This window comes from Varroa destructor, unplaced genomic scaffold (genome assembly GCF_002443255.2).
Source record: "Varroa destructor unplaced genomic scaffold, Vdes_3.0 BEIS01000002.1, whole genome shotgun sequence".
NCBI classification, from domain to species: domain Eukaryota; kingdom Metazoa; phylum Arthropoda; class Arachnida; order Mesostigmata; family Varroidae; genus Varroa; species Varroa destructor.
Window position 1 is genome coordinate 43,572,593 of NW_019211455.1, and position 21,807 is coordinate 43,594,399.

General features: G+C 43.7%; 1 long non-coding RNA gene across 1 annotated transcript; it reads left to right on the top strand.

Annotated features, from left to right (window-relative positions):
* Window positions 1-501: 501 nt before the first annotated feature.
* Window positions 502-19,777, top strand: LOC147757852 (uncharacterized). The gene is made up of 7 exons (XR_015320829.1): window positions 502-638; window positions 1,620-2,319; window positions 3,508-3,775; window positions 6,529-6,674; window positions 11,688-12,260; window positions 12,513-12,898; window positions 19,285-19,777. It is a non-coding gene; the product is annotated as an uncharacterized LOC147757852 (long non-coding RNA).
* Window positions 19,778-21,807: the final 2,030 nt, after the last annotated feature.

Here is a 21,807-nt window from a genome sequence, read left to right on the forward strand (position 1 = left end):
CCAACGTTTCTTTCGAGGACAGAGCTTCTTGGACGAAGAAGTGCTACGCTGGCGAAGCGCGTCGGCACACGACCAAATCAGTCTTCTCCACCTGACATCCAGATGTCATCGGAGCGCTAGCGGTGCACCGGGACAGCGCACATGATGCTGATGACAATGATCATGACTATGTCGGTAAAAGATACAAAGGTCGCACTCCTATAGCCACACGCGAAGATCGAAGCCTACATGTATAGGTCACTATATATTCCATAATATTAGACTGTCAGATCGTTTGCAACAGTAGTGCAACAACTCTGGTTGCAGGGATCGAGGATCGTTCACGGTTACAACTCGCCAGTTCATCCTCCGAAACAGACGGACAGGCAGATCTTCGAGCAGCTGAGCTCTACAAGGACAGGCAGGCAAATTGGTAGGCACTCTCACCTAGGCCAAGGGCAAGCACCGAAAGCAACAGCAGAAGGATCGCAATTCAACCAGCCGCTGTCGGCCAGGCCGCATGAACCGCGCAGTTCGAGGCTGATACAGAGGCATATGCTCACAACACGTACATCTGTACAGAGATTTTAATGAAAAGAAACGACCTTGAAAACGTGTGCCCGCGCGTGGCCACCGACCTTAGGTCGTGGATTTCGCAGGTACTTCGTTTACAACGCTTAGAAATATATATGATACATATAGAGGTCGATGATGGTGATGGACTTTCTAAGCTTTTGGGGCCACCTGTGAACCAGACTATAGAAATTCGTGTAAGGCTTCCTTTTTTGCTCCTAAGCTTTCTCTAGTTCTCGATTGTTAATGCCATATGTGCATGCTAGTAAAAATGAGCAAGGACAAATGGTTTGCCGTAAAAGATCGAGTAAGCCTTTAAGAACTTGATATACTAAACTGTTGAAACGTGTTAGCTCAAATAAAGCGTAAGTAAAATGGCTATCAGAACTATCAAACAGGTTTAGGAAAAAAATGTTCCTTTTTTGTAAACTGCTAACAACATTGCGGCGTTGAATACGCCATCGACATATATACAAGTAGTTTCTAATAATACACGTATCATAAGACTAGAACGAAAATGAACAGCAATTGCAGGCATTCAAAGCGTGGGTTTATACGCCGTTGTATGAGATTTCTGTCGAATCGTAAAGCTTGTATGGGACATCGCAAACAATGAGAATGAAAGGGTCCGGACCTGCTGAAACCTGTTTGTATTTAATATTAGGTTGTTTCTTTTCAATTTACATTGAGTATCTGTTTTCGTGAAAGGTGTATTGGAAAGATGGAACCATGGTATCCTTTCGGTAAACATATGGAGCTTTTTGAATACTAATTCAATACATTAAATGCGGAGATGACCGAAATAAATAACAGTATAGCCAGTAAGTGATGTAACCTCCACGAACCTAAGATTAGGAGCAAAGTTATTAGTGCTTAGCCTCAATGTAGGTTTGGCCCTACTGGGCAGCCGTAGGTGAGGATCCGCACCACTTCTTCGTTTTGCAGTTCTGGGACATGTTAAATTTAAGTTATTAATTGAGAATTAAGAAATTATATTTAAAAAAAACATGGCCACTTTTACTTTTTCTAAGGTGCAACAACTAATGACCGTTGTTGTTGCTTGACAGCCTTTCTACGGAAAAAACTACATGTATTATCACTGATAACGTTCGTTCGAGCCACAAACTGTGCGTATGCGGCATCTTCGTTTTGTCGGGGCCTCGAACTGGTCAGCACTGGTCATCCGCAAGCGAGGAGCCGCACCGCTTCAATTTTGCAGTTCAGGGACATCCAAAAGTGCCGACCTGAAGCCTATCTCCGTTCTTCAACGTTCTTGTCACCTTGCTCAGACATCATTACCGGCATCGGTAGTGCTACTCGGAGCATCTGCCGTCTGGACGACCTCGAACTTCTTCCATGTAGGTACACACAACGAATCCTCAAAGCTGCCCAGACCGTTCAAAGGGAGCTCCTGGCGCATTCCCGATATCTCTGTCGAGTGCCAAGTAGTGAGGCCAAAGGCGCGCTTCACTATGTACCAATGTGAGTCTGCAGGGCACGCGACCTCGACAAACTTCGTCAGCTGCTTCATCGTCTTCGTTTGACGCTGGTTCGTAACCCTTCTTGGCAGCTGGTTGAAGTCATGGTGAGCAGTCCGCTTTCTCCACTTGGGCCTGTGCACATGGCGGCGTCCTCGACCGCAGTTGCAACAGCTGAGGCTAAACTGTAACAACCGCACTAACAGGCCATTTCAGCACATCCCTGTACACATGGCCGTACACTATCGAATCTCTACTAAGCTCTGTACGAGACAGAGGCATAACAAAGGTAATGGTACTTCTTCTTTCTGCTCCTTTCGAGAGAAATTGATGAGCATGCTAACAGGACTATATATGTGCATAATATAGAGTTAACAAGAAATAGTGCAATACGCGTATGTGCATTGCTTGACTAGACGAGTCGATTTACATAGCAGCATAGATCTAACGCAGACGATAAGCACAATAGGTGAATGATGTGCAACTCCTTCGTAACTAGCAGGCAAAATGACAGGACAATTTTTCTCCTCTAGGCCACTATAACGTATAAGAGTTTGTGCCTATGCAAATAGGCCCGATAATCGACTGTATAGTAGGCGTGCTTTATTTGAAGGAGCAACGACGGGTATTTCTTGCAGCAACTGTCAGACAACAATGAAACGCGCGTAGGAAATCGATAGACGGTATTCAATATTATTGCCGTATTTACATGGGGACAACTCTCATCCCTATAATGGCATGAAGGACTGTGTTTCTTTCTTTTAATTAGCCTATATATATATATATATATATATAGAAAATGTAGGGTTATACAGACAAACACGTTTAAGTCAATATTATGTGGATTCTAAACAGCCGAATAAAACAAATTAGCCATTAGCTAAATAGAGTAACGAATGTAATTTATAAATTATTGCCTTTTGTGCATTCTCCACCTGAAGAATGGATTAGAGATTGGATTGAAGAATAGATTAAAGCTATTAGAAGCTTTCAGCTCATCAAACAAAAAACTACTTCATTTGGGTGAACGGGTCTAAATCGACCCCACTGTCCCCAGAACGATTGGCTAGTTTTAGCGGGTTTCCCAATATAATACTAATCAGAATATATCCATTACAGAATATGTGATCAGCCTAAGGCGTACTCGTCCTTTAAAGGGGTTCCAAAGCTATATTATATCACAAACAAGAGTGTGCCTTAATGTGCCTAAACGTATGAAATAGGCTGTGCAGTAATTGCAATCGATGTTTTCCAATCGACAGATCAGTTTTTTTTCTAATTATAGTCATCGTAATTGAGTCTAAATGAATTGGGGGTCACGCTCTGTCAGCGTATTATCACATCCCTAATCAACTCTCAATTAAAGTTTTGATATTATTTTGAATCAGAAAATGGTATCTTTTTAAAACGTAAGCTTTTCCTACAAAATTTTACTAGCTTATACAACGTATGAATGGTTTTGTAAGTTCTTCCACAGGCCCATAAATCCTGTCCGGACGTCCAGCCACGATGCGCTCGATGTCACCCTCTACGGTCCCCTCTGAGCACCAGATACACTAGTGGCGGCTGCATTAGTCAGTGGCGAGCGAACTGTACTGATCTGAACGGCGCATCATCTTGAATCAAATTTGCTTCAGTAGTAAGGTTCATCGATGCGCGCGTCTGATCTGTGGCGCTGTCTGGTCATCCATCTCGACGTTTCTTCGCATCGAATACCGAAGCAGTGTGACAGAAGGTCTTTTTCGGTAGGTCAATTGGCCGGCTGGTTCGTGGGTTGACACGTGACTTAGTGGGTTTCGTTTATGCCAATAAAGTTATCGGCGATTGGGTTGATGCTCGACCGCGAACCCAGTGGTACCTCTTTCTGATAAGGCGAGCGCTAGATTGGTACAGAAAAAGGGGTCACTACTCGTTCGGCTGGGGTGACGGTAGGCGAACTGTGAGTGCAGCGTTTGTGGATAGCGGAGATAGAACGAAGCCTGAGTTTCTTTACGGCAGAACGAGTGCCGGCATTTCACTTTAGATTATATAAGCTGTACCCTACTAAAACATTAATTACTGTTATTTGCTCCTGCGTATATCGATCCGAGCTACGGATTGAAATGGCGTCTACTACTAATTGTGTTTATAACATAATTGACTATTATTACAATGTGGGGTGATGAAATGACCGAGAATTTCATTGGCACTAACAGTTAATCGGGTAAAGCTCCTTAGAAGTCCCGATAGACTCTCTGACCAGTCGTTAGCTGTTTTCCAGAGCTTTCCCTCGAGTTACTACATGTCCGCCAATGTACCACGTATACTGCTCTTGGCTCACCGTAGAACAACTTCACATTCCCTGTGTTTTATGTGTTCGCAGCAGATGTCTCCATAGATGTCTTGCCTTCCGGGACGCTGACGATAAACGTTAAGCTAGCTGATGATCTCCGTCCGTTCACTATCAGACGAGATTTCACAAACACGGATGTTAACGGGCTCGATCTAGACTTGTTTTTTGCTGGCCCTGTAAAGTGGTATTATGACTTAAAGGTAGAGCGATTTGTTTGTATAAAGATTTGTTGTTTACATCAACTAACGTGTATCTACCATTATTGATACATTGAAAGATGCATAGGGTCGTTTACTAGTTCGGGCGACAAACAGGACTACTCCGAAATAGCCAGCGGGGCGAGCAAAGCCTAGGTAAAGGCAACTGCATATGACAATTCGATTATCAGGTAGCCGCATGGCGTTTAAATAGAAGGATTCGTATCAGAGGGTCAATGGCTATCGTTACGGTGTTGCTTGTGCAACGTTTACATATAATAAGCAAAATAAAAAGTAACGATACACCTGTGATGGCACAGTGCTAACTTATTTAGTTATTATTATTAAGTTTATTAAGTTTATTATTATTATTAAGAAGTGATCTGGGCTTGAAATCGAGCGCAACCACGGTTCGTTTCGCTTTTGACGGTCTCAGCTGGCCGAAACAATGCAATACGGCAATACACAATTGAAAAGTTCAATCGAAAGTACAGGCTACGTTCGCCTTCGCGGCTACCATATAATTGATGAAATAAAATTTCATTGTACATGTATTTCGTTTTTTATAGTATTTGCTGCATTCTCTATGAACATCGTTTCTCAGAGCTTCAGACGGGTTTTCCTGGCTTCATGTAGGCTTTTACTCAACAGAGCTGTGAAATTTGACGGTAACCGTATGCCATAATAGCTCTTTGGCAATAATGAGGCCTGAATCAGCAATGGCCTATTCATAGTTATTATGGTAACCCACTCAGAGTGATACATTTAGTTAGTCTGCTGGACAACGCCACTACGATTTTATGGTTGAACGCACTGTTATCTAACAGCCGTTCTATGTAATAAGAGGTACTGTCCGTTAAGCGAAAGAAGTACGGTGTCCTGTTATGTAGTATGTGCCTGAAACCTGAAATGAAGAAGCCTGAAAACCGGTAGAATCGGTAGTCTGGAGTCGCGATCAAAAGGACAAACGCTCTACTTACTCGTGGCTTTCGTAAACTAAAAGGTTACATAATATTGTTAACGTTCTGTGACGTCCAATTCAACACATTGCATACGCTTGACAAGAGAACGGTATAAAATCTGAAAAAATGTTTTTTTTTTTTTTTTTTTATGTAATATTGTAATAGTGGACCCGAACATGGCTCAGAAGGCACTTAATCATGTAAATAAGGAGGACGACAAAAAATGTAGTAGAGAAGACGCTTTCAGATCCCCCAAGTAATTCACTTCTGAGCATTGACACATCGAGTCCTTTGTAGTAATCATACTACCGGAAATGACAAGCAGCATCATTGTTTTTTGATTAGCTGCTTTAAAAGGAGAACAACAACACGTCTACAGTCAGAAGTATCTTCAAATGGTAATTTTTACGATAACCTAAATCACCTGAATTGGTAATCTATCGATTCTTCTACAGTCGCCAGAACAAACATCTCGAAACAGCATTCAGTGACCTACGAATAACCTATTAACTACAGATATTACCGAGCCAAGTATAGGACGGGGCACCGGCCATCGGGATAATAGTTAATAAATATAAAATAAATAATATAAATATAATAAAATGATGACGGCAGTTAATAATTACCGCAGTACATAAGAAAAAGGTGGGAAAGAAACATCCTAGTTCTGAACTGGTGGGCGGCGCAAATGAGCACCGACGACCGTTGGAGTCCCCCCTCCCCAATTTGTCGAAGCATTAGCTCTAGACCCTAACGTTGGACATGGTACTCTCTTGCTCCTCCATTGTTTCGTGCTTTGTCACCCCCTACATACCACTTTGGAGAACACTACACGGCCTCTGGCAGCAACGCAAGGTACTGTTGAGATACGCAGTCGCGTCGTACTTGTTCTTCTCATGCAGTACTCGCATTTGTTCTCGCTGCCGGCGCTGGTGTACCTTTGGAGCTAACCGTTATTGCACCAAACATATAATGAGTACGTTTCCTGGTACGTTTGTGCATCATAGGTTTGTCGGAGAATGAGAAAAATGAAAAACGAAGTTAGCGGGACTGGGCTGGACCGAGGCTAGATATTGCTGTTGTTGCGCAGGGAAGGAAACCCATCGATACACCTCGCTGATTGAGGATCGAATTCAGTGAAGAGGATTAAAAGGTAACTTGAGCGGAACGTGGGCGGAAAAGGATTAAAGCTCAGTTTGAGGGGTAAAAAGTCGTTGAAGAAACTAGATATTCATCAAAGATGGGCAGCCAGATGTTGACGTTTGCTTTTTACAGAATGGTTATCCTACCTTACAAAGTAAAAATGAACGAAGCCGCAGATTAGATTGAGTGTTCCTATAAAAAAAAAATGTGTCCAGTCGCAAACTTAACAGTAGTAACTAGAACTGTGTAGGAGCGATAAATTGGGGTATTCAATGGTTCGAGTCAACAGAATAAATAGATCAGCCCGAGGCATCATATTCACTGAATTTGCAATGTTTTTCTCTGCCACCCTTAGACGTTGGTGACAACCAGAATATAAGCAAAGGAAACAGATTTTTTGTCTTGTTGTAGAAGACTTATATATTATAAAATACCATTTTGCCCTTCAGCAATATGCATTTGTAAACGTCGTAAATGTACGGGGTACGATTCCTCTATAAACTCTTCCTATACCAACAAAAACGAGTCTGAGTATGTCAACGGAACCCTTCTCCAATGTTCATTCTTCGGCAGCATCTAGGTTCGTCATTATGTTCATAACTATCCTGCTTCAGGTTTTCTGGGCTGAAACTGCATGCGTTCTTTAGTATTAATGCATACATCGCCGGGCCACGGCGTAGCTCGTTTTCCATCTGGCTTTCGACATCCCTATCAGAAGTCCCGTTACAGAGCAGAAACACCGATCAAAAAACAGATCTTGGTATCTGCACCAAACACTAAATCTATTTTCTCTTATTCATTTAGCTATGGCTCGAGCGGCCTATTTCGGAGGCTGGCTAAACCCGGGCAAAATGGCTTCAAAAATACAGAATCAAAACGTAACACTTTGGACAGCCAATTCAAAGCGGGCTACTGCCAACATCGCATGTCTACTGCTGCAAATAGACACCAGGCGTCATGGAGATCCCGAGGGACTGGTATTCGCGTGACGCCTTTTCTGTGTCGGCGAAGATTCGCTATCGTTACCCGGCAGCTTCCGCCCAGATTAGCGGTACAATGGTACAAGCAAGACTGTACGTCAGACTGTTTGCTCCGGGCTCACTATATTGCGTCTCACTTGTTACAGACAGCTGTTGCTACTACATGAATGAGCGCAATACCATCTGAACCGTACTGATCACTAGCCTGACCCGTAAAACGCTTCTCTTTTTCATGTCCTTGAGCTAATTCGCACCAAACGTGGGCCCTTCGCCTATAGCTGATTTGCGATAAACTGAAGGATTTGTGCGTCGAGTGTACATTTTACAATACGAACAATTGGCTGTCGATCAAAGCGATAGCGTACACACATTCACACAGAGAATATTACCAGCTTCAAACTGGATCACAACCCGCTACTGTTGCCTCTAACAGGGCGCGCCGTTGACGAATGCACACCGCGCACTTCAACTGAATACATAGGCCACAATAGTCCAGCGTATAAATTTATATGGTCGGCTGTTGAGCTTTGCCTCGCTGTTCGGTAGCCTTGAATCACCGTTCTTGTGAATACTCTTGGTTTTTCGATGGAGGCCAGAGTAGAGAAAGAGTTCATCAACACGGTGCACGGTATCGTTTCTGCCACGTGGTTGAGAACACGCGTCTGATTGAGCTTCCCCTACGGAGTGAAACCATAAGAGGTAGCGGAACGGGGGTTAGGAATGAAGATGAAGACAAGCTGAGTGAAGATCAAGAAGACCAGCGTGAATCGTCTCGTGCTTCAGTGTTCAAGTACACCCAAAACGACACAGAGAAAAAGAGATAATAGAGGGATGATTATAGAGAAGTGAAGTTGGCCGAAGTGAGGTCAAGCCGAGTTCCTAGCACAATGAAACCTGCCGTCAGGCTGTTCTCTTCCGCTGCACTTCAGCCGAAAAACAGGACTAAAAGGAGAGCATCTTACCTAGCGGCTCTTTCGTCTGTACTTGTGTGTCTGTGTTGGGAAGAGGTGGCTGACTGACTGTTTGTAGCTGAGCCAGACGTAGTTGAGAACTTCGAGTCACTGTCCTGTGTAGAAATAGAGGAAAACCAACGACTGCAACGGCGGCCATCGACCGTAACTTACAAACCATTTGATCTTGGCTATAGCAGTTAAAATCGATGGATTTGTTGTCTCTAACATCATATCTTATCTGTACCGTACCATCAACACATATAGCGCGACAAGGAAAAGGGATACACCTCACGTATATATACGTCTTGAATGTCCGTTTCTGATATTGCTGTCCGTCTGATCATCGAGCGCGTACGATCATATTTAAGAAGAGTACGACGATGAAAATTAGAAAAAGCGGCCCAGTATAGAGGCAGCAGGTACATACAACGGACCAGCAGAGCCCCAAACAATTATACGACACCAGCCCGAGCCCAGGTCGGAGAGTCGGACTCGTGCCTCGTGTTCGTTTTTGGTCGCTTGTTGATGCTGAGTCGCTCGCTCCACAGGATGTATGTGTATGACATGTGAGCGCGCACAGACGATGTGCGGCTCCACTGCTTAAACCGAAACTGGATGTAGTCGTGCACCGATATAGCGGTGCTTTCGTGTGTTTCAGCCGCGGCTGGTTCAGTTCGACCATCTGCCACCTACACACATAGGGGAGCACACATCCATAAGGTCATACACAGAGCTACCAAACGACGCCACAGACAGTCAGACGCCAAGCTGGCAGGCCGGCAGAGGGACAAGGCACACGACAGACGCGTACAACCAGCGGTACTGGAAGAGCCTGATGGTGGGTTCATCGACTACGAATACATATATAGAGACGCAAGCAAAACAAAACCAGAGAGCTCAGACCTAGTGATAAAGAAGCAGCTGAGCGGTCCTACTGTAAGGTAAAAGTCGAAGAAAATGCCTACGTCACTATAATAACAACAGCACGCACTACAAACTCATCATAGTAGCCACATTATAGTACACTTGCGTAGTTCGAAGTCCATCGAGCTAGTGTCAGCTCTGGGAACTAGCACCGCTTCGAATTTAATGTAGAATGTTTGTGCAGACATAACGGCCGGCAGGCAGGCAGGCATGTGCTAGGCATTTCGTGGGCCATCGCCCATCGAAAATACTTTGGCACCTCACCACGTAGAATTAGCCATTAAGCAGAAGAACGCCAAGGTCCTCGTGTGAGTCTTGCTCGAAGTCGAATAGAAGTTCGAGCTTCGCCTCAAAGTCGAGATAGCAGTACTTTAACACGGCTAAGAGGGTACAGTTTGGTCCATAGGCGTAGCATGAGCCTGACAGCGTTGGCGCCTGCCTCGACCTCACGACGCTGCCGACAACCGCGCGCATCGCTATTTACGTATCGAGGCCTCACACAATTGTGAAACGGGACCACGGGCGGTTGTCTGCTTCGCGTGTCGCCCGGGTTTCCTCCGACGCTGCCAGGGATGACAGTAACAACAATAACGGCAGCAGCTGGCCTTCTATTCTGGGTCTCGATGGAGAGCTGTGTGTACTGACGTAACGAACGGCTGGCTACGTGCCACCGTCGAGTACGCCGCCACGCAGTGAAAAGCGAAAATCTGCTAGAAATGTAGAGAAGCTATAATCTCCACCTCGTTCCCGTCCATCGCATCGAAATATGGGGCCTGAGAATTGGCAGATCCAGCAGGAGGGGGCGAAAATAAGGGAGCGAGTTGACATTTTCGTAGAAATGATTTGGCGGATGTTAACAAAAATCAAATGTCAAATGAAGGTCAAATTAGAATCAAGTGCGATGACTGGCATGTAGTTAACGAAAAAAATGTCACTATACAAGCAGGATGATGGATGGATGTATTGATAATGACAGTTACATATGCGACTTTGAACCTAATGCTTTTGTATAGTGAAAATGTCGTTTGTGTGCGACCGCTGGAAATAACCGTTGCCCCAAAAGATGCCTCTCTATCAGACAGTTTCTACAAATGGAACCACGGTCACTTATTCACTTTCCAAACAGAACTAATTAAACATACATTTTTTTATTGGCTCATAAAGCTCTACAGAGTGGAATTATGTAGACCAACGGTGAGGCTGTATGAACCAGCAACGATCATCTAGCGAAATAGAAAATGTTTGTCCTTTGATAAAGGCTAGACGAACGACGCCTCCTAACCATTTTTACCCTCCAACTATTTAAAATCGACGACGATATTTCGTCCAAAAATCGTACATCCACATTCTCGCTGACTTAAACAGCTCTACCCCACACCTAACCTAGATACGGCCTAGGGAAATCATGTACTACTTAGTATAGTATGATTTTGTGCCATTTTTTTCCCTAAGACGTTTTGCTCTTAAGCTTACTTGCGAAATAAGGATTCTTCGCCAGATAGGCGAAAACTTGTGTATCAATAGCTAAAATTTTAGGCATAACGATGAACTTTCCAGTTCCAGATTCATCCAACACGATAACGTTTACAACTAAACTTCTTGATTTAGACAAGTTGACGGGCCTTTAAGCGGCAACCCCGTGGTCTGTTTCTACCAAACGCTTGGCCGACCAGGCCGACAGTGACTTTTACGATGAAATCCTGAAAATTGTCGTGAGTCACTTCATCTAGGATCATTTATTACTTAGCCAAGTTTGTTGACACTAATCAGTAATACTGTGCTATCAAAATTATAATGTTTACTACCGAACAATGACGACTATTTGTAAAATGTTGACTGCACTAAATGCTTCATTAACAGCACAAGTAATATGTTCACCTAGAGTTTCCATTGTTTATCTGACAGATATGAACGTTGAAGGCGATGTTTTTCCCGTAATTTCTGCTTGAATCTATTTTTCTCCGCAGCCCCCAAAGGCCAGCGAAGCATGATTATGAAGCCAGCCCTGTTACACAAGCTTTCAGCCATAGTCCACTGCGGTCGTATGATTTCCTCAGCTGTATCCTACAGTGTCTGTACATTAAGCGTATATTTTATACCTATCGTAGTAGCAGCGGCCCACAAACATGAATACGGTTCTGATTCAATCGTTGGTTTCTTTTACAGGTCTCCGATTCCTTTTCGGTCTGCCGCTTCAGTTTTTGAGGTTCGTTTATTCATTCGACACACCCGTCAACCAAACGTCGGAAGTCACTGAGCATCCCGACTTCAGCCGACATTCGTCCGTATGTCCATAAAGCACGCCATGGGCTGTGTTCACGTGAGCGTCAGACAGCAGGCAGTAGGACCTTGGCCTCGCATATAGAACAGCACGAAACGACGATCGTACAAGCTGTCGTCTTGCCTTTAAAGGACGCGCCCTTCCATGTATATGGCATGAGAGGTTTGTTGCCTTCAACGGCAAAAGTATTACTTTGCAGCTGTATTCAGCGTTAGCATGTCGAGTATGCCTAGAGAGACGACCTCGCTGCGAGCACTAGGTCCTAATTCGCTAAGAAAGGCTTTTCAGTCTACTAAAGACCTGGTAGTTGTTCGAAAGGTCTAAGAGATGAAGCGCGCGCGACTGCTGGAGAATCTGTTAGAGGAAGTAGAATGAGTATACTATCGGTACATTGGGACGCTATACAATGGAGCAATGTTCAACGCTAAGACCGTTCGCTATGATGACAAAACAAATTGGTTTGTACTTCAAAAAATGTCAAGTAAATAATGATACAGAGCATCGAACGCTATACGATTAGGTATCACTGGAAAACTGTCCTTTAGGCATAGATAGCTGAAACTTATTCATATCTGTAGAGCATTGCGCAGTAGTATCTCACGTACTATATCTTCCGTAGTCTCAATATTGACCGTTCATTTTCTAATAGCCATAACCCTAACCTGTTATTTTCTCTGGTTGTTAATGTTTATCATGGTCATGTTCGAAAGCGATTTTTTGTTGTGCCAGGTTTCAGGTTGGGTGTGGATATTATGATGAATGGTTATTTCAAAATCAACTTGATGGTCGCCTAACCGATATGTATTGAGTGTATGCCGATCATTTGAAGAACGCCACGCCTCTAACCATGTTCGCGGCCTTCGGTCTCGTGGAGTGAGTTGCTTATTGCTGTCGATGTATTGAGTTGATCACCTTCACAGAGCCTCGGTGACCGATTTCATGGACTTTATGACGGCCTCTGTTATCCCTCCATGCGTCTGTATGAACTTCATCAGCCTCTACATTATAGGAAGCAAAATATTTGGCTACCACAAAGGTGCAAGCCAACTAGTTGACCAAAAGCTTGAGACGCTTAAACAGACTGGATCAAACACTTGTGAGTATAAAGTTTAGCAAGTTTTCGATAAAACTTATAAAAGAAGATGTAATATGTTACGGGTGGCTGTCCAGGATACAGCATAACCATGCGTACAGGGTAGACAGTCCATCGGCCAAATTGGACCTTATATTCAACAAAGGTCATCGGTCGAAAATTATGGGCGTGATAAGATTACACAGTGAGGATTATTGCGATGAGGAGTTTTGCCCTCTGTGGGCTTCCTCGCTATCTTTAGAACTAGTTAGACGTTCGAAGTGATTGGCACTCTTAATCGAACATACAGGTCGTTTGCGAACTTCTAGTTTTCAACCATTTGGCATAGGTTTTGAAAAATCCATCCATTCATATCCATTTCCGTGCAGTCAGTAAAAAGCTGGCAAGGAACGGGCACTTTAGCACAGTATTATACATCAGAACGTATTAACAAATCTATTATGTAAACGCTATCAGCGTCATCCCAGAACATGACTGGCACTCGATTATAAATAGAAGCACGTTCTTTTGAACCATTCCATGCCCTATAATATGTGCTGTAGTGCCCAATAATCCAGACAGGGAACCGTTAAATCCAACCGTTATAACTACTTCTTGCAGCTTGCGCTGCCACCATCCACAGTATTCAATTCTGTGGGCCTTCTCTAATCTGCGCGCGTTATCCCATAAGTTCCGTCTTTATGTTCAACTCTTGCAAAAATTATTACTTAACCTGCGTAACAGAGCAGATGCGGAAACCGCAGACCCGCCGCATCCTCCGCCTGTGGAACAATGGAACCAGCTGTTGCTTCGAGCGAATCAGCTGACAGGTCATGATCCTGCGGCAATGGCATTTTTGACGTAGACGCCGATGGACAATATTTTGATTGAATTGCGGTCGCAGGAGACGTTAGTGTCGGGTGATGCACAGCGATTTCGTAGGTGGACCTGCGCACCCTTTATCGAGCTCTTTACGATAATCGATGATTTTCGATTTTCGAGAATCGATGAGAGTCTGCTAGCTGAAATAATGTTCCGTTTCGAAGAAGCCTATTGGAGGGTTATGCCGTAACTATGGATAGCATGATGGCTTCCTATGACACAGGACGCGACGGCCAGAATTATCTGTGTCGCTCTTTATTCTCCTGGTTAATTCCCGGCTTGAGAACGATAAATCTATGATACTTTCTTCGTAACCTTTAGAAGAAACTCGTTACATAGAAATCCTCAATAGCACACTCATCACTTATGGAAATGCGCACGGTTTCTTGACAAATATCTAACGGCTGACTACGACCCACGCTATCGTGCGAATTCACCTAGCGTTGCTATAGTACTTAATGGGCAAGTGCAGTGCACCTGGGCCCCTGACCTCAGCTGACCCCTGGCGGAAGGACTGTATACCATGGCTTACAAAGCTGAAAACAGTATTTCGGCTACTGTGCGCATACGGCCATGTATTTCTATTGTTGTCGGTGTGTGTTTGTGTGCAGACGAGTATTCGGGCTGGCCCATTCATTCGCGAGTCGCGTGGCTAGAGAACAATGAACTTCTGGCTCGTGCTACTTGTATATACGCGCCCAATACGAGACGCTGGGAGAAGATGACTTGGTTGCTTGTCGTAGTCAGAAATGGTTTAGCGAATAACTATTCTTAGAGACCTTTAGCTTTCGTTGCTAGCTCAACGATAAAAAGCGGACCACAGGGGGGTTGTGGATAGAGGAACAGAATCACAGTGCCTCCAGAAGTTCTAGGTTGCCCGTCTAGGAGGCCACATGAAACATAAGGCGCAAGGCTTCACAACATGGCAGAGGGATGTCTGTCGGGTCAAGAACCACAGCGGTGGCACGAAGAAGTTGACCGATCAGCTTGGTCTGCGCTGTTTGGCCTGACCCCCATTGGATGCTATCAGCTAAACTGTATCGCCACGTTTTAGATTGTAGAACAGTTTCCGAAGTGAAGCAGCTTCTGTCTGGCGATACTGAAAAGAAATAAATGATGTTGGATAAGAAAAAAAAAGAGTGGTATTCATTAGGTTCTTGAAGGTGAAATAATCTATCAGCATTTAGTCTTTAAAGACCGGTAGAAGTCAGTAAACTAAATTAGATACAGAGATGTAGCCATCACAGAGGTATAAAATCTGTCCATTGATTTCAGTAGATTTTGCCATTATTTCTATTTATTGCAATACGTTCGAAAACAGTGAGCTAGTAATTGCCATAATAATGACCTCGGGAAAATTAACGTCATCAATCAATCTCAGCAATTTACGTGAAGCTGAATCAATGGACTTGTATTAACAGTACTCACTTCAGAGTCTGAACTCATCTCATATGGTATTAGGCAGCTGAAATTCTTTTTTAATTACTGCGTAAAAAAAGTCTACTTAAATTCCATTTAGTTGAGCTTTTTTCAGGTTCACGAAAAGGTCTTACATTATTCAATCGTCATCGTGACTTTCTGTTGATACTAACACGTTTCTCTAGATTTTTTTCGTTTTTCGTTAGTCTATTATATAATATTTATTTGAAACACGACTTATAGGAACTATAACCATTCAGTCTGTGATAGAACCTTGGTGGCTAAGCCGCTACTTAGGCGCTCAATTACAAAATTCGTCGTCTTGCGTCAACTTAACTTCGTATAATAATTGTCATATCTTCTAATTAGGCAACAAAAACGTATCATATGCATATTGAAAGACTTTGCCTTTTGCCATTCGACGAAGGTGGGCTTCTACCTGTAGCAGGTTGCAGTCCTCGAATCGTCGTCACGAGAGCTTGCAGACGTAGTATCTGGACAATGAGCGGGATATCTCTTGCCTATCGCCGCCCATGTCCGCTTGCCGAGGACGTAGAGGTAGGAAGTTATTATTGAACTCGAATAGTAGCAGTGGCAACACGCGACATAAACTGGGCTGGCTGGAGGTTCGGATTGTGGCAGAATGATTTGTATGAGTTCTTCCGCACTCGGTTTTGCGAATCGTTCTAACCGCTGGATACTCTTCCAGTATATGCGCAACTTACCCCTGGACTAATCGTTAGTGTTTGAATTATATGGCACGAAGGAAAAACGATAGGTAACCTGCCTATAGCCGATTAAATGCTAGTCAACGATGATATATCATTCAGTTTGTTATCAGTTCTAAGGTCTGCCTATAGGCAAGGCGGACGCTGCTTTCTTTACCCCGTTCAGGAGCCAAAGCCGGTCTGAACCTCTTTACAAGAACTACTGTTTTCTCCCAATATCTCTCACTATCGTAGCCATAGAGTTTCTTCCGCGGAGTCGCTGTGGAGAACGGATGAGCCATAGTCACTTGAGTGTTATTTTAGAAACCTACTCGACTAGGACGAAAAGGAGATGAACAAGACAAGCGTTAGGCTTAGCCACGCGCCTGGCGAGCGCCTGCGAACAGGCCGCGTCATTTGTATAAACGAACGTGTAGCCTCTATTAGAGTAGGCCTCAGATCAAACTGGTGTTCTCGATTGAACCTTTTCGCCACGGCGCTTCTTTTGAGGTGGCTTAAGACTGCGGGATCGCTGCACCCGTAAGACAACCAATTTCTCACTGCCTGGACCTGCCTGTACCCAAGCAGCGAGCACGACGAGCGCCGTACTCACTGTGACTCGGAGCGACCATTCGCGGAAACAGCTGGCAAAGCTGGTAGAGAGCGACTTGCTCTCAATAGCCAGGGTTCAGTTGCTTCCTTTGAGACATAGACAGAGCAGCAGGCACAAATAGGCATAGACGCTGACATTCACAATGAAAAGAAGCTTCTGCTATAGTCGACACTGGACTACTTCGTAAAAATCTGGCACTGCCTTTTTGTGCGCGCTAGTCCAAATGGTATTCCATTGATCGGCGCGTGCTGATAGTCCAATAGCGTGCTATCGGGCAGGGGCTAGTGGCGCCGTTATTGCTGTTGTGCTTCGATGTACTGTTACATGTAATATTTGAATGCGGATAGTATTTAAGGTGATGAACTCGAAGCAGTGAGGCTAGTATAGGCTTAAGGCAGATAGCTTTCAAGGGGATATTTAGGATAAGTTAAGATTAGGATAAGATCCGCCAGCCTCAGATTAGTGCTTGTCCAGAATTAGTTGGAACAGCATCAAGATATAGTAATAAATGCCTCGAGTACTCGTATTCAATAGTAACATAACGATAGTTTTAGCAATGAAAACCTGGTACCTATTTGAAGCTAAGCAGATATGCTATTACATGTGCTCTTTGCTACAAGTTTCCTTATGCAACAGTAACGATAATGATTACCTCCTACTTCCACTCTTCTGAACAAACAACAACTCTATATCCGAACAATGACAGACTCACGGTTTTGTCAATGCAAAGAACATTAAGCCATTTTCTACTTTCTATTATATTCAACCACTGATCGTCGTCGTAATGGGGAAGAGAAGGGGGTGTTTATAAAAATTCGTAGAAAGTTGAATGACGGTAACTGTCGCAACCGCTATCGCCGTAAGTCCGATCAACGTCACCACCGAGGGTAGGCCGCATGACCTACACTCTCCCTCCAGTTGTCAGAATGTCCAAGAGCTTTCTATCGTCTTTATGAGAAAAAAAAAGAACATTGAAGGTAAGAGTAAGCGAGAAGGAAGCGGCGTCCCACCCGATGCCAGCGCTGGCATACCCCGAAGCTGCCGCAGGTTCCCACGTGGTCATTCCACAGAGCGAGTAACGCGCGGTTTATTCAATTGGGGCACGCTTCGTAGCGTTTTAAATCTAGTAGCTCTTAGTCAAGAACCCCAAAGATTCGAGACTCCGAAAAGCGGAATCGAGGTTCAAAACTGCCTCTTCCCTATGCTTCCCGGTGCTTTGCTGATCGCTAGGAAGATGTGCCGCAACGATATCCCACAAAAAAGAGTGTATATGGACGCTGTCTGAGTAGGACTCAATGTCTGTCTGGCAGACGGCCAGGAAATCTGCACTGGTTTTTGTAGTCTGGCGATCTTGTGGCGTATCTTGTCGTAAGCAGATGCTCGACAGGGCTCGCGAAGACAGTTACAGCGCGTAAGATATACGAAGATCAGTATAGGCTGTGACGCCGCGTAGATATAGCAATGTAGATGGTAAAATAGTGGTACTTCCCTGGCAAGTATTAACAAAAAAGGCCGGGAACAGTGTTGCTGGGGGCACGATTGCCGTGACAGTGGCAGCAGCACCAGCAGTTCGAATTGGGTTTGTGCTATACAGGTGCTTCTTGCTGTCACCATTCGCTTCCCGGTTTTTTGTAGCTTTGTCATGAACGAATTGTTGCTAGTATGATCTACGCTCGTCAGATAAATGGAGAGGAATTTCTTATAGGGCAGGTTGGCTATGGATATAGTATAGTCTTCGATATGGAAAACTACTATGTCTTGTTATTTAAATAAATGCTTTTTTTTTTTTTGTAACTGGGAACAGCTCATCTGGCAGACAATGTGCCTGGATAGGACGCTGAAAAAGGTGTCCATCTTCTCAAGCGAAAACATTACGATCCTGTTATTGTAGGAATTTGGTGCCCATGGTGCCATCTAGAATTAGATAAAGTTATTCATCTTCAGATTTATAGTACGCACATTTAGCGGTACAGTCGAAGTCCGGTAAACACATAATATATGGTCATAATGCATGGATATATATTTTTCGTTACGTCATGTTTTAATACGCCTGCGATTAAACTCCAAATGCCTAAAAAAAATCTAGGAAAAATATCCTCACAATGACAAGTTGAAGTGATAAAGTACTTACATTTATAGTTTACCTACTAGATGTACTGGGTACCGTTGTTGAAGCTCATTCACTTCATAGGTTTCACATGAGCCTCTTATAGCATTCGAATACACCGAAGATATGTTGAATCTAGCCGCAACTAATAAAGTCCAATCGTCGTGAAAACATAGATATATCATAAAGTAAAATCATAAGTTCTCTTTTTATTACTTACCGATAAACAGTTCAAGTCCCTACCCAAAACTCAAATCCATCGTCCATTTGCCATAAACCGATGAGATCAGGAAAAAAGGCTGTTTCCAAAAGAAAACGACCGACACAAGCTTGAATATGAAATCCCCTCCTCTTCTGATGCAATAGAATTGAGGTCGAGGACGTTCGCAACCGTTCGATTTATTTCTAGCTCTTATTCCTACGATTAGCAGCGGGATATTGAATAGGGGGCAGCAAATATTGAATAGGGGGTTGTTGCTTGGATGCCACTCACAATAAGCTACAAAAGTATTTCAATCGAAACCATTTTAGCCTCTGATCAACCCGAAGATCTGGTCTCTTCGTTATTCTAGAAAGTATTCGCTTTTGCTCATCAAAGAGCGATGTGTGCCGCCGTCGCTGTCGCCACTTTAACCAATCATAATCCCGTAGTACTCACTTTGATGGTAAACTTGGCTTACAGGCACATCGCTTTTTCAACCCACCTTAAGTATGGAACCTCGTTTATTTTCAAGCAGCGTCCCGTAGACCGCACCAATAAGCCCAACGAAGATCTGACGGACAGCAGTTCAGAGTACGCCTGCTCTCTGCAGTTTTTAAGTAAGAAATAAATTTTTCTTTTTCAGAAAGTTCACCTACGTGTATGAGACACCCGGACGCGCTCGATCACTTTATGGTACTGCGTTTGTGAGTCTTTTGCCGTACTAACTCAATGTGTTTTGCCGTATTGCATTTTGCCGTATTACTCCTCCAAAATACAGTGCTTAACATGTGAGTTCATCGACCAATCATGCTCTGCCATATTGGTTGAGACTTATCGTCCTATATTTTTGTAAAAAAAAATAATTAAGGAGGCTATTTTCGTTTATTAGTTCAGTTGGAGCTGTTGATGGCATTAGTCCTTTTGATGTTTTTATAATATATGAACAAATAAACCTTTATGTCGGTTAGTTTCACATTTGGCTTATCATTGTATCCAATGGATCAGGTTGGCTTTTTATGATCTTTTTTTTTTACAAGTGTTGCTGATCGTCCGTATACCGCGTACGCTAGTATTATTACTAAGATTCTATTGAAGCTTTTAGATGAGCAGTGATATGGCCGTTGTTCCGTGTGAGGTTCATGCTCTTGACGGCTTTCTTAGTGTGTCCATCGGAAAAGTGACGATGTACACTCTGACCTCGAGAGCCCCCTGAAAAGATGGTCACAGAAACGCCCGAAGATTAAGTTTACTAGGCGGCAAATATTGTTCCAGGTAGAATATCGCCATGTCTAGTTTAAATTGTAACAATGTTCTTTGGAGTGCTGGGTATATAAATATGAAAAATCTTTATTTCAGTTCTTATTTTATACGACTGACAATTTCGATGATTGGCAAGGCTTCCTGTAGGACTTGGTTCATTCGAACGGGACCTTAAACATGGCGTCCATTTTAAACCATTCGTAAAAACAATCGTCTCATACTTCGTTAGCGTTCTCAATGCTTTGACACAAAGCAGATTTATACCTTATGAATATAATGTACCCAGCTGCTCGAAGTGCTGAAAGTGTATGCAATTCAATAACTACAACAAAGTAAAAAAAACAAGTTTACATTGCCGCAATCCAATGCCTCGACCGTAGTCTACTATTTGCACAGTAACAGACAGCCGCTATGAAAAAAGATCCAATACAGCTGTTTATCGGAGCTAATTATTTAATGAAACGACTTGACCCGTCACGTAAAAAGAAGACCCGGACGACTACATAGAGAAGTTCGAGGTGAGCAAACGTCGGAACGTGCGATCGGAGGGCCGATCATGCAACACATAGCGGCTGAAACAATATATTTGTCGATCCGTAGGTGCAACACGCAAGCTCTTCACTTCGCATATCTACATTGCAGGTGTATCCCTGAAATCGGTACTACATACTATACTACGTATATGTAGCATTGGTTTTCTTTATCATTTATATATGTGCGTGTAAGTGTATCATAGGTTATTTTTTTGTCGTGTTTCTCACTGCTCACAACGTGTCCATGTTTCCTTGGAATGAAGAGTAATACTCGATGAACTTGTAGGCAGACCATACGGCAATTCTGACAGGTATTTCAAATCGACGCGTCTCAAAAGTGTTTGATTCAAGTTCAATATTCATAGCACAGTGCTCATGCGTATCAACAAGTTCAATTGTAACTTCTTTAAGTTGCAACTGAGTAAAATCTGCCAATCGCTTGCTTTTCTTTATCACAAAATTTACAGTGCCTTACTAGCTGAATACGCTACTAATTGCGTGCAAGGCGCGCACGAAAGAGAGGTCATCTTCGAAACGTCATTTGTTTCGTTCTTCCTCGGGTATTTCGCTTACATGAACATTTCATTACTTTTACTGCACTGCGTATGCGGTAGAAAATGCGAACACCATCGGTGCAAAAGAGGAGAGGACTACCGGATACAGGGTCCAAGCCAACGAAGCTATTCTTTGTTAAGCCCAATGGGGCCCAGTGGCACTAGTTGCTGATATCGCTCCTCCAGGTTCTCTGGGCCACAATCTAAACTCCCTCCGCCTGCTTCCCCACATCCGGACACTCGGATAATCAGGTTCATCGACATCGGTCCGCTGTTAATGCCTAAAAATCCGTAATGACAATACAGTGTGACAATGGGGTACGTCGTTGAGGGGGTGGATGTATGCAGTCTGCAGAGGGAGTAGACGACCCTGCAATAAGACGTCGCTGTCGTCGTCGCGCATTAAAGGCTCTAAAAATACAACCGGAACAAACTTGGCCTGCGAGTCGCGGCTACCACCTTCGCTGCTGGTACCTCAGACGCGTTCCGTGTCAGTTCGCTCGTTGCTTCGATGTAGAGTTTGTGTGCCTATGTGACGCTAGGCGATGGATAGGTCGCCTGAACTAAAAGCGTTCGCATTGGCAGCCACTCACTCTATTCTAGTTTGTTTCTTTCGCTCAATGAACCTGCGCTACGAATACTCCTACGCAACAATT